This window comes from Danio aesculapii, chromosome 3 (assembly GCF_903798145.1).
Source record: "Danio aesculapii chromosome 3, fDanAes4.1, whole genome shotgun sequence".
NCBI lineage: Eukaryota > Metazoa > Chordata > Actinopteri > Cypriniformes > Danionidae > Danio > Danio aesculapii.
In genome coordinates this window covers 39,099,635-39,115,182 of record NC_079437.1, presented here as the reverse complement: position 1 = coordinate 39,115,182, position 15,548 = coordinate 39,099,635, and the positions used below count along the sequence as shown (strand labels likewise).

The 15,548-nt window shown below is 32.8% G+C and overlaps 1 protein-coding gene across 3 annotated transcripts in view; it reads left to right on the top strand.

Annotated features, from left to right (window-relative positions):
• The first annotated feature begins 429 nt into the window (after positions 1-429).
• Positions 430-15,548, top strand: part of card11 (caspase recruitment domain family, member 11) — an 80,634-nt gene continuing 65,515 nt past the window's right edge. For all 3 annotated transcript variants that reach the window (XM_056453950.1, XM_056453951.1, XM_056453949.1), the window contains exon 1: positions 430-544. The gene's annotated coding sequence lies outside the window, so the exon portion shown is untranslated. The remainder of the gene's footprint in view (positions 545-15,548) is intronic.

The following is a 15,548-nucleotide window of genomic DNA, read 5'->3' as shown; positions in this document are numbered from 1 at the left end:
GCAAGCAAACACAAACAAACAAACAAACAAACAAACAAACAAACAAACAAACAAATAAATAAATAGAGAAAGAACCACGAGTTCATTCAATGTTCAGATTTTCTGTGCTGAAATTACATGCAAATTAGCTCATATTTGTTTTAACAAGGCTCCGTTTGCCTATTTCAAAACTTAAAGGCTACATAAATAGTTTTCTATCCCTTATATAATCAAACAAATGTGTAAGTATAGGGAAGTGATAACGAATTTTACCCTATATTCACCTGCAGTGTCAGTGAGACAACAGGTCAATAAGAACAAAGTGCCATAAAGTGCCATGCGTTTGCTTTGCTGTGGGACTCTCACTATCAGTGACGCTCGAGCGTTACAGCATGTTAGCTCCGCCCAAGGCGCTTTGACTGACAGTTTGTAACTATGAGGCTCAAGTGAAATAGTCCTGCCAGTCTTGTGAGTTGTTGCGACAGTTCAGCTGTTTGAAGCACAGGCGAATTCAAGCACTATAATGGACCGGTCAAATTAAACATTGGGAAGCGATCTTTAACAGGTAAACAACTTTACTGTCTTGCTAAAGATAAATATGATTTGTAAATGGTCGAGTAAAAAATTGAGCCGTGATATCAAACTTTTCGACGCACGTCGGAGTCAGACATGCATAGGAAACTGATCCGTGTCAAGTTAAGTATCATACGTATAATACTCTAAGAAGTCAAAATTGGGTTGTTTTTTGGACGTGTTGAACTCTTTATATGTTCACAACATGATTTTAATACTTTGTAAAGTCATTTTTAATGCGCGTTTCTCTTGCTGTTAAACTGAAGTAACAGACAAATATACTGTGTATATTATGGTTGTCTTAGTTATAAACGTTGTAGTTGTCTTCATTTATTAGTGAACGTCCTTCTTTACAGTTTTGAAAAGCAACTAACAGGATATATCAAGTTAAATCATACAGTTTCATCATGATCAGCACTAAATATCTGATTCTACATTCCATCACTCATTTTATTATGCATGCTGTGCACTCACTGAAAAGTCTATCATCGAAAGGATCATGCACTGCTGCGTTAATCTGACACCATTAATCCCATGACAATGAGAGGTGTAGATTTTTCTGCTGTTTATTTGGCACACACTGTCCAACTCAATCTTTCTCTCTGAAGCTCAGCTTGTTGCTTTGGTCACACTTTACAATAAGGTTTGCATTAGTTAATGGAGGTTATTGAATTTACTAACATGGATTAAGAATGACCAATACTTGTGCAGCAAACATTTAATAATCATAATTCTGTATTGACTATATGCATAAAAATCCAAAAGTTATGCTGGTTAACGTTAGTTAATGCACTGCGAAAGCTAACAATGAGTGACTTTACTTTCATCAACTAATCTTCACAAAGATAAACAAATACTGTAATAAATTGACTATTTTTTAACTAATGTTCACTAATGTAAACTCATTGTAAAGTATACTGTTGTTATTCCTATAGAATTCCTAAGAAAACATATGGAATTGCAAAAACACCAGCAAATTAAGAAAAGATCTTCATAGTTTTGACAGAATATGTGTTGCAAATTTTCACAACGCAAACAAATTAAGAAAACGTGCTGCATTTTCTCACAACACATGCAAAAGCATACAACAGAAGGAAATGTATCAAGGGGTCCCAAAAACATGATGGACTTGGCTGGAAATTGTTTATTGTGCTGTGATTTTGGCTCAGTAAAGTTGTAGGTAATCTTTGAAAGTTTTTTGGTTTATTTTAACATCCTGATTACAAAATGTACTTGTCTTTTGTATATTATTAGCCTATATAACCATAACCTAAATAGCCAGGTCCGTCACGTTTTAGGATCCCCTTGTAACATTTCAGCTGTGTTCCGTGCTATTTGCATGTAATGTAAGAAAATCCAGCATGTTTTCTTTATTTGTTTGTGTTGTGAGAATTTGCAACATGTGCTGTCAAACCAATAAAGATCTTTTCTTAATTTGCTGGTGTTTTTTGTAATTGAATGTGCTTTCATTAATTACAGCACGTTAAGCTCTCTTAGCCACCGCAGAATTCACCGTTTATGGGATTCATATGAGATTCATTGATGCTTTCTGTCATCAGATTGATTAGTACATTATATATTTATAAAACAGTGTCCATTATTTCACAATCACTAATGTAATTAATGACTTACAAATTGCTGTTACCATAGATTTCACCACTAGCTACTCCAAAGTGCTTTGATACATTAAAATCTACTGATGTTTGATTCATCAATACTAATTTAATCTGAACATCTGGTACCATACAAAATGCAAGGATTAGCATAATACAAGCAAATGTTCTTGACGTTGATTTGATTAAACGTTAGAATCACAGGTGTCTGTTTCTCACAATCCTAACTTATAAACAAATGAAAGTCTCAATCCTGAATATATTTAAGGAGGCAGCAATTACCTTAAATCCCATGACCAATAAATATAAATATATTTTAATATTCTATTTCCTCATTTTTAAAAATGTACGGGCTCCTTTTTTCTTAATTTGTGGAAATATGTTAGCAATAAAACTATAATTACTTAACATTCAGTATTTAGTTTAGCATATTTAGCAGTATAACATATTTTTTTGTGAATAATTATATTAAAATATTTTTAAAAACTCAAACAACTTTCTCAATTTCTGTTTTATTCCTGTTCAAATTAAAATGTGAAAGAACAATTGTGTAATTATTTCTTACAAATAAAGTTATAATAACAGTAATTATAATAATATAGCAGTTTTTATTAATAATAAAAATAAGAATAAGAATAAGAATGACAACACATCAATAAAGTTTTAATAATTACCTTAATTATACAGGTCAACAGCAATATTGTTTTTTTAAATGGGTAGTCATGAACACACTTGAATTTCTGTGAGTACATGATATGACAATATTGTTTTCTTACATAAAATAGAAAAATTCTCATAAGGTGACTTTCTGATCAGCTCTGGAGCTGAAGTTCATGTCCTCATATATTAAATTGAAAACATCCACACATCCGTAAATATTTAAACTTATTTAAATAAAAATCTGAATATTTAAGATTATATAGATGACCAAAGTCATATTCACATTTTTTGTGCACAAAAATGTTCCTGGAACTTCATATGATTACAGTTGAACCACTGAAGTCACATGGAATGTTCTGATAATATATTTGATTCCTTTCTGAGATTTGGAAAAAGTCAGAACCATTTCTGTCTCTGGTGGATGAGAGAGCTCTCTGATTTCATCTAAAATATTATTATTATTATTATTATTATTATTTCATTACATAAAATGGAAAAATCCTTAAAAGGTGACTTTCTCTGCAGCTCTGTAGCTGAAGTTCATATATAGAAATATTGAAAACACCACACATCTTTAAATATTAAAACATACTTAATTCAAAATCACAATATTTGAAAAGATATAGATGACCAAAGTTATTTACATTTTTTTTTTGTGCACAAAAGTGTTTATGGAGCTTCATATGTTTACAGTTGAACCCCTGAAATCACATGGAATGTTCAGTTTTTTTGGTTTCTTTCTGAGCTTTGAATGAAGTCAGAACCATTTAAGTCTCTGGTGGATGAGAGAGCTCTTTGATTTCATCTAAAATATTTGAACTTGTGTTCTAAAAGGTCTCATAAGATTGGTAGGACATGAGTGTGAGTACCTCATAATGGAAAATTCATTTTTGGGTGAACTAATCCTTTAAGTACAAGTATAAACAACACAACTTTTGATTTATGAATCCAAAACCTGTAGCATGACATTCCATTTGACTTTATTTATTACACTTTTTCCCACGTCCTGGTAATCACATGGCCTCATTAACCCATTCCCTAACTGGACTAAAGGTTTGACCGGTTGTTCAGCTGAATCAGACCTGTCTGTTATAGCCTGAAGCCATCAGGCACTGCCCAGTAGTTTGAACGCTATCCCACCTCAAATCAGCTCAGATCAGCTCAGATTGTTAGCATAATAAGGCACTCCCTTATTTCATACTATATGGCTTTCCTTCTTATGATATTCATAATATGAAGGTATCATGTGACCATTCATAAATGAGACAGACAAGGTTTCATTATGCATGTTTAAAAGATTATTTTGATAATGACTTGGACTTATGATGAGTCCTTGTAAGGCTTGGAAAGCTGATAGCTTGCTCTTTAACAAAAGATTTGTTTGATGCCTTGGCTTGTTGTGTGCCTTGCCTTGGGCTTTGCAAGTTCTGTGATGTTTTCCTAAAACTCCATATAGCAAACTTCTCATCCACTCCCAGTAGTGTGTGCAGAGAAGGACGTATATGCTTCATGTGAATTTGCATCATTGCAGAACAGCAAACGGTAATTCCTTATTAATGTAATCACAATTGCTGTTGTTTTTTTATTTTTACATATTTATGAGTGAATGCATTTGTTAATCAATTTTAAATGTGTTCAATAATTCAGTTTGATTCATAATTCAGGCTAGATTTTTATCATAGATATGATAAAATAGCATGAATATATTGATATGATATACTTTGGTTGATAATGCACACAAATGTTGTGTCTTAAGATTGCACTTATAAGTGGTTACAGATCATTTTAAATAAAATATTTAGCAAGAATGAACACATCAGGATATTCTATGGCATTTTAGTGTTTTTTATTCAAAAAATAGGCAATTAAAGTTTGAAACAAATGAGACAGTTTAAAAAAAATAGTATAGCAGGAAATTACAGTGTAAGTCTAAAAGAGAAAATAGCACCAAACTTGTTAATTATTGTTAAAATATGTGTATAAAAAATTGAATGCAAAGGTAGAAACACTCCTAACAAACTAAAACATGAAACAGCAAATATTAAATGGATTCTAGTGGTGTCTTTAATATGTTTTATTAGAAATTTTAGGTATTTTTAAATGTGCATTCACATGTGTTGTAGAGTTGATAAGTAAACCATAATTATTTAAACAGATTTTAAACATTGTAAATTGAGATTTATTGTAATCGATTGGGCATAAGTATTCATCAAATCAGTGTTTGTGTATTGTTTAAAAAGTGATATTTCCTCCAGGCTACACACACACACACACACACACACACACACATACATACATATATATATATATATATATATATATATATATATATATATATATATATATATATATATATATATATATATATATATATATATATATATATATGTATGCATATATGTGTGTGTGTCCAGCAATCAAAGAGTTAATATGCCACCGTCTTACTGTAAATAATCAAAAGGAACTTGAATATCCTAAATATGGTTTCCTCAGATAGTGGAAACATCTGATCTAAATTCACAAATTGTGCATGAAGGACAAATTATTGTTATTTGAGTTCAGTAAGCATTTTCTGGAGACCACTTCTTTTGATTTGCCAGTTCTTTGAGGAACTAAAACTAAAATGGAGTCTATAGTTCCCTAACAAGAAATCCAATGTCTGTGTCCACAGTTTTTTTCTGTGACTTCAGTTTAATTATGAAGTTTCTTAAAATAAACAAAAGCATATCTATATAAAACCTTTGAAATAATGTAAGTACTGTATATAATACCTAATCCATGCATTTGCAATCAAAACAGCATTAAAATAAAATTAAATACTAATTGATGACAACGTTAACAGAAAAAAGTTGTGTAGTTTTAATATGTTCTGAATGTGACACGAATGTTTCATATATTACGTTTAAACTGTGGCATAGACACAATAGCAATGTTTTAATGTATTGCTGACAAAACTGTAAATGAATTGTAAATTCCGGAGCTTTGAAAGATCTTCCTCCATGAAGAAATGAAAGGCATTTCTGTATCTATGTTTTACCTGGTTGAACAAAAAAGCATTTCACCAGGTGTTCAAATTACTATTCAAATATAATTAGCCTTTATAATTATACATTTTTAATTTTTAGCCTTCATGTGATTAAAATATTTTTCAAACGTTTCCCAAGTGCTGTTTAACAGAGCAAGCAAATCTTCACATTATTTCCTAAAATGTGAAGTCTTTTTTTAGTTTGACTGGAATGAAAACTGTTTTTACATTTGTAAAAGAACGTTTTGTTAACCCCTTTAAGAAAAGTTTTTTTTTTGATTGACTACAGAAAACAACAGTGCTATCCAATAACTTTCCTAATTAATAACCTAGTTATAAGCCTGTAAATTGCACTTTAAGATGAATAATAGTATCTAGCAAAATAAACAGAACATAATTGTGCTAACAAAATAAACTAATTATTAGAAATTAGTTATCAAAATAATAAGTTTAAAAATGTGTCTAATAAATCTTCTCAATGTCAAATAGCACTTAGGAAATATTGAATAAAAAGTGTCAAATAAAAAAAACAATTGAATTGAATTCTGACTTAAATTTTGCCTTCAACTGTATGTCTAAAATAAAATATGTAGCAAGAATGAGCAAAAAGAGAAAATAGGACTGAACTTGTTAATTATTGTAAAATATGAGGGTAAAAATAGATGCAAAGGTAGAAACTCATGAAACAGCAAATATTAAATGGATTCTAGTGGTGTCTTTAACAGGTTGTATTAGAAATGTTATTCACATATTTTTAATGTGCATCTACATGTTGTAGAATTGACAAGTATAAGGTAATTAATAATTATTTAAACTGAGATTTTAAACATTGTAAATTGAGATTTAATGTAATCAATTGGACTTAAGTATTTATCAAATCAGTGTTTGTGCAGTGTTTAGTGATTTCTTCCAGGCTGCACACACATATATATATGTGTGTGTGTGTGTGTGTGTGTGTGTGTGTGTGTGTGTGTGTGTGTGTGTGTGTGTGTGTGTGTGTGTGTGTGTGTATATGCATATATGTGTATATATGGAGAGTGAGTTTCATGAAAGAAAACATGAACATGATCTTAAACTTATTGAATTCATGTTGAAGTAAACTACAGACTGAACATGTAATATCCTGAAAATGATGAGCATCTTGCAGTGGTGTAAAGCAATAAATTACAAATACTCTTACCTGAGAAGCTTTTCTCAGGAATGGTACTTTACTACTGTGGTTAACTTACTTACTTACTACTAAGTTGTTAAAAAAAAAAGTACTTTTACTTGAGTCAGTTATCTGTACTTTAACTACTCTGTTTTCCTTGAATCTGCAGTTACTACTTTATGTGTTTATTTTTTCTTGTCTAATGTTATTGGCATTAGACAATGGGAAGTTCGGAACTCTTCCACAAATTTCAGACAATTCGCTTCAATGAATCAGTAAAAACCGTTTCTTTTACGCTACAGTGTAGTGATGTCATTCACGATGTCGTAATGACAATGTTAGGAATCAACATATCAAAAATATATAGTCAGCGATCATAATTTCAGTCAGTTAAAACATCATCATCATCTGAAAAGTTTCTTACAGATAAGTTTTGCACCCCAAATGAAGCATGATTCACTATTTAAATTCCATTAGTTTCCTGTTATGAAATAAACTTGTTGTTTTGCCAAATTCTCTCATTTCAGCCCTGGGTTTACCCGAGCTGCAGCTCTTTCAGTTGTCTGAGTTTGTTTCAGACAGTATTGTGCTGCTGTATCAGTCACAGCGGGCTCAACGTATTGTGTGTGTTCAGTTCACCACCTGCTGAATCACGCATGTGCAGTCCACCGCTTCTCAAATCTGATCTCAGTGTACTGTTCTAGCAATAGAGTCTTATTTTGAATCAGAGGGGGTATCAGGCATGTTACAAAGTAAGTAATTTGTGGATAAGTGCTAACTGGAAGATGCAAACCATTTTAAATGATTCAGTTCGATTTCACTTAGAAGATTTGGTTAAAAGGAATGATTCATTCACATTCTGCCATCACTACTAAATCAAATAATCAGACCCATGATTCCAATACAATCAAATCGTGCATAGAAACATTACATCAGACAGACTAACCTTTATAAAACGCTGCAGTGCAGCAAACATGTACAGTGTAGAAGTATTAAACGTGTCTAAGAACATTACACGCAACAGCCGGGAGACTTTTGACTGCATGTCACTGATGAGGGTGTAAAGGATGCATTACAGGATGTTTAATTTTCAAACAGATGTATTCTGTCAGTGCTGCATGAGCTTGGTTTTGTGGTGCCAACTGGCAACGTCATAGCTATATCTCTGAAGTACACAGAATTCATATTATAGTCCATGAAAGGCAAATAATTTAACTTACACTTAGAAACACCCTTGATAGATTTTTAATTTAGAGTATAAGTTGTAATCATTTTCACAGTGTAATATTCACTAGTTACTACTCTTGACTACATGTAGAAGGGCTATATTTTACTTATGCGTTTAGTAGTGTTTAGAACTGATACTATTACTCTACTTGCACTACATCTTTTGGTGAGTACTGACACTTTTTCTTGAGTCTGATTTTCCACCGCTAGATGAAAAGCATGCCATGTCAACCACACCTGGATGAGGGAGAGGAGAAAGCTCCTGTTTCTGTACGGTAAATGTCATCAGATTGGCTCTTAGGTTCATGTGCATGGCATCATCTCTCACAATGGTTGAATTGTTAGTTTGCTGGAGCTCGTATCCGGTGCCGAGCAATTGCATTACAGCTGGAATGTGCGGACAATGAATTTGTTATGGTTCACTTGAAACAATCACAGATTTCTGTCATCGATCTGGGCGAGTAGCATTTTTTTGGACATCTTAGTTACACAAAACTGTCATCAAGTTTAATCTGAAATGCGGTTTACAATTTAGGGCTGCATTGTGTATGTCAAATATTCACGAAGAAGGCTTGTTTATTCGTTATTTTTTATTTGTGGTTGTTACTTTCTTAATATTTTGACAATGAAGAGGATTTGTGTGACACTGTCTGATTTGTCCGCCCAGTTGCAGCAGAGGGAATGTTTTAAGGGAAACTTGTTTGAAAACACTCATTATTCAGTTCTGTTTGATGACATTAGATGTATTACTGAAATCACTTGTACAGAATAATACTAAAGTCATATAAAACTGAATTAATAGTAAAAAGGAGATTTTGTAATGAGATAATAAATTGTCATCATTTATTTTAAGAAAAATTCAGTTTAATTTGAAAGAACTTTTTACTACTAGTCTCTCTCTCTCTCTCTCTCTCTCTCTCTCTCTCTCTCTCTCTCTCTCTCTCTCTCTCTCTCTCTCTATATATATATATATATATATATATATAGGTAAATGTAAATATAAATGTATATGTAAATCATTTATTCCTGTTATGCAACACTGAATTCTCAGCATCATTACTTCTGTCATGAGGATCACAGCCTATTTAACTGATTTGATATTATTATCAGATTAAAAAAGAAATTACTGGGTCATGTTACTTACTATTCTTGTTAGACCTGAACTGCATTTTGTTGCCTTGTACTTGTACATGTGTAATTACAATAAAGTTGAATCTAATCTAATCTAATCTAATCTTATATATTCTTTGTTCAATAGAAAGGTTCAAAAGAAGACAATTTATAAACAGTTTAAAAACAATTAAAATGTATTTGCTGCCACTTTAAATCTGTTTAATGTGCAAAAGTATAAAGAAAATTAAATAGTATGGAAGTACTAAGAGGCCATGCTTTAAAATAGTTTTCTCTCTTGTTTTATTATGATCACAACTTCATCACAACGTCATCTTATTTATAGCTGTTTTATTTACAATTTAAGCTGTAGCATAATAGTTGTTGCAATTTTGTCATATTGCAGATTGAAAAACACGAAAACATGCCTGCTACAACATGCAGCAATTTTAGCAATTAACAAAAAATTCCCATCTTCCCCATGTAACTTAATGATTGTGTTTAACTGTTTGAGTAAGAAGAAGGGGCAACACAAGTGTTTTGCCAAGATCAGATGGCAAAACACTTGCCAAGTGATCTTGTAGAAACAACACATTAAAAGGATAGTTCACTCAAAAGTGAAAATTCTATCATCATTTACAATCTGTTTGACTTTCTCTCTTCTGTTGAACACAAAAGACGGTATTTTGAAGAAAGCTGGAAGCCTGTAACATTGACTTCCATAGTAAGTGAATGGTTGCAGGTTTTCAGCTTTCTTCAAAATATCTCCTTTTGTGTTCATAAAACTCATAAAGGTTTGGAACCAAGTAAATAGTGAGTAAATGTTCATTTTTGTCTGAACTCTGCCTCTAAGCGTGAGCAATATAATAATATCCTATGAGTGCAAACACTCGTGTTCATGATTATATTCATGTATATGATTATAGGTCATTATTTACATTAATAATGCCTCACTGTTTTATACCATTTTACAGCAGAGATTCTGTCTGGGGGAAAATAAGTTTGTTGCATGTATGAAATAGATGATTAAGAATGATGAAGAGCATGCTTTTGTTTTAATGCATCCTTGTCGCAATTTATCTACAATCACTTTATAAAGTGAGTCCCTGCAAAAGCTAATGTGTTATAAAACACTGTATAATTTTCTAATCTAGCACACCCTATTATAATAGAAATAATAGAATAGAAATAAGCAGAAATAACTAAGTTGGTAAACTCGAGAAAACAACTTATGATATATCAAGATCATGAGAATATTGTTGTAATAATAAGAACACAACTTTAGATATGTCAAGATTACGAGAGAGCAAGAAAATAATATATAATAATGCATGGCCTTTAAGGACTTCTGTAGAATAGTACTGAATAAAATTATACATTTAAAAAATCTCAAATGTTTATATGCTAATATATTTGTTTATTAATTTACATTCTGAAAATTAATAAGCCGTTAGTAATTTACATTCGGCTGCAAAATGAATGTCAAGTAACACAATGTTCATAAGATCATAATAAAAAACGTTCAAACAGGAAGTGGTCTTACTGATTGAGGTCTAAATGGTTAAACTTTGGGGGGGCTTAAAGAAAGGGTTTAACCAAAAGTGAAAATTGTCAGCTTCTTATAACCCAAATATTTCTCTCATATTCCTCTGTTAAGAACAGTAAGCTACAGAATGTCCAATGTCGGAGCTACGAAATGTACGAAAACATTATGATGCTAAACATCTCCTCCATGGTTCTCAGACCTCAGCCTTGGTTGTGTATAGCATTCTGATATAGTTTGTCTCTGTAACAATGTCTATCATTTGTGCGCGATCCTGACACATCAACTGAATCAGATTACAAATGATCCAATGTTGCCCATGAGCTTCATGTTTGGTGCATGTTTTTCCATTTGTGAGCCTCTTAGCACCGGTTCTGTTTCTCCCAGGGCATTTTGCTAATTTTGCAAGAAAAGTGAGTCATGCATGTTTGGAATAGCATGAGGGTGTTTTAAATGATTTTCATTATTGGGTTAAACTGTTCCTTTAAGGAAGTAGCATTCTGTTGTTCTAATGCAATGCATCCTATCTTGTTTTTAATCTGAAGTGCTATATTTAGTTTTCTCATCAACACAGTCTTAATTAGGTCAAACGTAAGCTTTGATCCTGGTGTTTACAGTGTAAAAGTTTGTAAAATTTGTAAGTCCCCACATCAGCATTGCTGTTTCACTTTCACACAAAACAGCTTGGTGCAGTTCCTCTGAACTGTTAGCTGAAGGAGCAGGGCAGCAGCCCCATTGGCTGATGAGGTTTGTGGCTTTTTCTAAAATCGGGCTTCCTCTGTCTTGGTTTTACGCTGCTCTTCAGCGTAGCTAAAAATCACTCAAGCAGGGTCCCAGAGGGAAAGACAGCAGCGCAAAGCAGAGCTAAACAACATGTAGCACATGTAGCGCACAATTTCACTGTTCTTTGATGCTCAGTGAACGTGAACAAATGATGTAAATGTTTTTACTGTTAAATAAAATATTCACAATCAAGTTTAATATTATAAACAGAATAAATATAAGAAATATATTAAATGAAAACTGATGTATACTACTGTTCAGAGATTTGGGGTTAGATTAAAATAAATCATTCAGCAAACAATTAATTCAGCAAGTTTGTGTTAAATTGTTTAAAATTGTATAATGTTACAAACTATTTTCCAATTCAAATATAAGCTTTTATTGACCTTCTATTTATTAAATAGCCTGAAACGCTGTATCATGCAGGAAAACTGTTATCAACATTAGTAGTAAAACGAAATGTTTCTTAACCACCAAACTAGTTCATTAGATTAATTTCTGAAGGATCTCGTTTTTTAATTAAATAAATGCATCCTGCATGAGCATAAGAGACTTATTTAAAGAAAAAATTCAAATGTGTGATTGATAATAACTAAAAAACTGTACGTGGTTTAAAATCCGTGTGCTATTGTGTGTCTGTCTCAGTGGTCAGCTCAGATTTCATTGTAGTTTTACATTATTCGGGACATGACGCAAATAAAACATGATGAACTTGCACCATATTTCTTTAAATCTACATATTCAAAATGCATGCAAAATGCATACAGGATAAATTGACTTCATCATCATCATCAACAACAACAACAACAAAACTGCATAAAATAAAAATAAAAAAATCGAGCTATCTTTGTATCTTTGTACCTAGACTTACAGTGAATTTCAGATAGGAAGTCTTTTATCTCTTAAACAGATGTGGATACACAATATATTGACCTAGGTGACAGTTCTTCTTATAATCTGTATTTAAATACACTGCAGAATGAGTATCACTTCTGCTGTGCTTGTTTAAATGTGTTCCCAACATTTCTCCTTTTATGAGGCCCAGTTAAACACCTGCTGATGAAATGAGGAAGTGAAGAGCGTCTCTCTTACTCACTTACTCCAAAATAAGTCAAGAGGAAATCTGTTCAAGGTATAAGATGGGGTGGGGGTTGAGGGGTGGGGGGTGACTGCGTGTTTGTGCGTCTGTCATGGTGAACCGCTGTACTTGATGCTTCATTTCTGATTTGGCTGACTCACATCCTTGACACAAAAGCAATGTGTGATGAATGACAGTATGTCGCTGTAATCTGTTAATCAGTCTCTGAAATATGTGAGGGGAGAAACCCATAGTTTCCCAAATAGCAGTGAGGTTGAAGGTCTGTTCTTGCTGAAGAGGGGGCGTTTTTGTCGTGGGAGAATACGCCCTTACTTGCTTTCATATCTTTACTTTTCCACTTGTTGATTTAATACAAGAATCGTTTTTAGATCATTTTAGATGCAGTTTTGGCTCATTTAATGGTTAAAGGTGCAGCAGGTGATTGTCTTCAGAAACATTTTTTGTTGTGCTGGTTGAAAGTCTCTTCACATTTCAATAGTAATGATTAAAGTAAATGATCTAAATGTATTTATATGTTTTTTTATATAAGGCGTAAGACTAAAGAATGTTTGTCCAATTAATATTTGTTGGGCTGATATTTCCCATACTTCCCATACCATGATAAGTTGCCCAAACTGTCTGTCATCAAATGTAGATTTGTACATCTGTGCACCCGTTGACACAGATCCGCCGTTTACATTTGTTATCAAAATGCTGAATCAAAACTTTTTATTTTAAGGGTTTTTCACCTTTATTTGGAAAGGACAGTAGAGGTTGCAGACAGAATGGTATTGGGAGCAGAGAGAGGGGAAGGGTCGACAAAGGACCTCGAGCCGGGAATCGATCTCAGGTCGCCGTGAACACCAAGGTGCTATATGTCGGCGCACTTAACCACTAGGCTATATATTAAAACTTTTTAAATTCCTGAATCAATATTGGAGTTACTTTTGCACGCTGGAGGAAGGACGACACCATGGCTGAAGTATTTCTTTTAGACAGGTAAAATTGTTGTTTTATGAATGGGTTATATGAACGGAAGTGTTGTTTATCCACTGAAATCTTCTGGCAAAATATTAATGTGACAATTTTCAATTAGGTAATTCAGTAAGGGAAATTTTACAGCATCGATAATGTAGATTTTTATTTAGTTTAACAACATAACATAAGTAAATAGTGCTATTCCACCTAGCATGCTTTACTGAGCTGAAGTTGCTTTTATATTCACATTGGTTCCTTTTTGAACAATGACAATCTGTGACACGCTCCCTATATTGTTTACCATGCCACTCTGAAATAGCGTGGAAGTATGGCTTAGTAATAAGTGTAATTCCTGCACCCCACCAGCTAACCATTAAGCATACAGAAGTCGCTTTAGGACAAAGTGCATGAGAGAGTGTGACTAGCAAGCCTTGCATGCATGAAATATTGCACATTATAACAAGTTTTGCTTGCTACATAATAATAAATTATAAAGTACTATAAAGTTTTCTAACTGGTGAATGGCATGATCTAGTGGGTCTCTGTCATTTTTAATGTGCGCGTTTTGATTTCAGGAGGCATGGCTTTGGATGGCAGAGGGGGGATTGTGTTTCAAAGATAAAAGAAGTCATAAATTAATGACTAGTTACATTTTTGAAGGTGTATTTAAATTGGGGCAGGGGAAGTTAACACATTATTATGGCATTAATGCATTAATTCTAATTCATTATTTCATGAATTGCTCAATGGGTCACAGGAGGGGTGGGAAATTGAACAGTACTGGCTTGAGATGGAGCTCGTTACATTGTCTCAACCAATTAGAAGATTTGGAGTGGACCTCATGTAGGGTTCACTTCAAATGCAGATCACTGTGTCACTAGCTCTAGTTTACTCACGGAATGTTTTCATTACAAGATAAGTTGAACTTTCAGAAATTGTGATTCAGGTTTGTCAACTTCACTTCAGACACGTTGCACTTTCTACAATGTACCTATATCTGTATGTTTGCATTAACTTTGTATGTAATCTACTCACACAAATACTTAACTTTACTTTTGGTGTGACCATACCCCCCCCCCCCCCCCCCCACACACACACACACATATTATAATATTTGCAAAAAAGTCATGCAATTAATCGTGACTAAAATATTTAACTCTTTCCCTAATTATAAATGCTTTACGAATTACTATGTCTGAAATGTAATTGAGTTACAATCAGGTGATATTTGATCAATACAATTTAAAAGTCCTATAACTCTCAGCAAAAAAACAGCACATGAAATTTTATTCCTTCTTTTTAGCTTCTTAATAACAAACATAACATTCTTTTGTTAATCAATAGAATAACCAAAGCTAATAGCTAAACAAAGAGAAAAGCAACTTAATGCAATATGTCATTCACTTATTTCTTATTAAATTGTTTCTTAAGCTTGTGCATTCGTCTGATAAATGTAAAATTCTTTAATTGATTGAATAATTACTCTCTGCTCTAAATTGCTTTATACAAAACTGTTGAATTTTTTGCAGTATTTACACCAAGTGCATTCTAAGAACCTGTAATTAAATTGCATATACCGCATAATATCTTCGTTCTTCTGACCTTAGATGGCCTGCGTATCACTCTTAAAGTGGCTTAAATTTGCAGTTCTTCCTTCCCTTTAATGCAGAAAATGTCTTCTTGGGTCTCTCACCCACTGATGTCTGATAAAATGTCTCCTGTCTGATTCGGATGGGGAAGTGAAGCCAGTTTGCACTCACATACAGAGCCATTTTTGAACCTGAGGGGTGAAAGTGAAAGGACAGATGTAGAAATGGAGTCTGGGATGA